Source organism: Grammomys surdaster, unplaced genomic scaffold (genome assembly GCF_004785775.1).
Source record: "Grammomys surdaster isolate TR1022 unplaced genomic scaffold, NIH_TR_1.0 134, whole genome shotgun sequence".
Taxonomy (NCBI): domain Eukaryota; kingdom Metazoa; phylum Chordata; class Mammalia; order Rodentia; family Muridae; genus Grammomys; species Grammomys surdaster.
Genome location: NW_021604592.1, coordinates 844,062 through 846,493, shown reverse-complemented (window position 1 = coordinate 846,493; position 2,432 = coordinate 844,062). Strand labels below are relative to the sequence as shown.

The 2,432-nt window shown below is 35.1% G+C and overlaps 1 pseudogene; it reads right to left on the bottom strand.

Moving 5' to 3' along the window:
* Positions 1-453: 453 nt before the first annotated feature.
* On the bottom strand, positions 454-898 carry LOC114617068 (annotated as a pseudogene).
* Positions 899-2,432: the final 1,534 nt, after the last annotated feature.

Here is a 2,432-nt window from a genome sequence, read left to right as displayed (position 1 = left end):
GTTTTGTTTATATAATGGATGTTCCAGGGAGGGTTCTTTGCACTTCATGTAGAACAGAAAATGGCCTGGAATCTTTGTATTCGTTATCAAGGGAAAAACAACTTTCACCCTAGCCCTCTTTTGCTGTGGCAAGAATACTTGCAGAAGTAACAAAATCCAAGGAGTTTCTGAGACAGACACCAGGACAGAACATTCTAGGAAAGGGACACGAGAGACTTATAAGAGAGATGTATCTTTATAGTCAAAGGTATAATTTAAGTCAGAAAGTGAAAGACTCAATGCTCTGTATTAGATAGGTAAAGAAACAAGGCGTTAATCACCTTAATTTTTACTCTCTCCAAACCCCAGTTCCAGAGTCTCTATTTTTTTTAGAAAAGATGATCCATCCACTCAGTGCGAAGAAGAGCTGTGTCCGGGAACCCATTAGTAGTGACAACAAAGACTCCGGTTTGTTCACGTCTGCTTATACATCCAGTTATGGGCACTTGACTTATATGTGTTCGTCAGGCTTAAGCAATAGACCAATCTCTCTTTCAGCTCTCTCCACTGAATCACTGCCGTGATGAATGATGACTTGAATGCAAAAATCGCCACGAATGTTGTCTGGTTTAGGATCAACTTATTTGGTCTTTTTCAGTATCAGTTAGCCTGTTTTAATCAATTGAGCCCCTTCCAGACCACAGCCATCATGAGTCCTGAGTTCATGTACTTCACCAGACGCTGGAGGAAAGAATAGTCTTTCAGGAAAATGTAGTGCAGCTTCAGGTGTTCTTCAGAAGCCAGAAGGAACTTCACAGCCACAAGACAGGACCACTTCTGCTAAAAGTGCTTGGTGATCGTGTCCATTAAGGCATCTGTCTGGCTTGATGGCAATGAAGGCACACTTAAAGCTGGCCATGGTCAGAAAGCCAGCGGGTTGACTGGTGTCTATGAAGAGCAATGGGAGCAAAGAGACCCACTCTTTTTTTTTAACTTACTCTTAATGTTATCTATTAGAAAATGAATAAAGATACATATAGGAAATATGTCATATTTGTAAGCAAAATAAGTATGAAGACAAGTTATCCAATTCAAGCACTTTCTTCCTGAATCACAGTCATTGTGGTAAGGTAACTGACTACCCTTACAATAATGAGTATCCCTTCATTTTGCTCATTAACTACTCAAATACTATTGTATTTTGTCTCTCCTTTTATATCTATAAATACAAACTTGTTGAATAAAATGTATACCATTAATTTTAGTAGCAAACTTATAGAAAATATTATAGTAATATAACATCTGAAAATATTGAAGTATTGGTTTATCAATCTATTGGTTTAATTCTCAAAAAATGTGCATCATTTCTTTCAGTACTTAGTCTGAATTGTTACCATTTATTGTGTACATCTTAATTGTGTAATTCTGGCATCTGACCATTACCAAAATATATTATCTCATATTACCAACACATTTCTGTTTATGATATAGTCTATTTAAAAACAAACAAACAAACAAGCAAATAAATAAATTGTGATTTTTAGGCTTTGGGAAATAGCACTCATCATTCTCAATGTCTCTTCTCAAACTACAAAAATTTAATCCTCATGCTGCATTCTTTGATTTTGAAGTCAATAGCTAGAGAGAAGGCCTTCCAGTTATGTAGCTCAGGGAATTACAATGGGTAGATGTTAATATTTTTCATTGTTAGAATATAAATGATGATTATTCTCATGGAAGAATTGTTATGTATTTAACAGTAACAAGAGGGATTATTAAATGAACCAGATTCTGAAAACATCTCAAAAGCCCCCTTAAGAATTCTAATTTTCTTTTGCTTAATTTTAAATCATAATACTTTTCAAAATTATGAAGTATAAGACTGTGAAAATCATAGAAAATCAACCTATTCATGTGCATTATATGCATTGGCAGCAGAGGAGGAAAAATAGTAGTCAGTATTGATACTAAAATTATAATATGGAAAAGACAACGCAGGATAAAACGCCTTTGCAAGCATCTCAGGAGTGGAGGTAGGAAAGGTATATCAAATTTTATGATGTCAGAACGTCTTATGTGAGGATTTTTAGTGCTCTGATTTCTATTTTGAAATACAATGACTCATATGATATATTTAAAATTTTCCTATGTGAAACTGAATATAATTAATATACACCATGACAACTTAAGACAAACAATAGCAAAAGCCAAGGCACAAAAGGCAGAAACACACTATATTAAATTCTTCACAGCAATACTGAGAGGCCCCCTGGGAACTATTAGACACCTAAAAGAGGAAAAGTAAGTTGAGTTCATGAAGGCAGCAGCTGCAATTATTGAAAGGAAAATTGTCAGTAAAAGCCTGTTTTGACAGAATTCCATTGTTTAAACAGGCATCTCCGAGATAGCTTGGAGACCAAGATAATAGCCTCCTAGTAAAGCGGTAGAAAAAA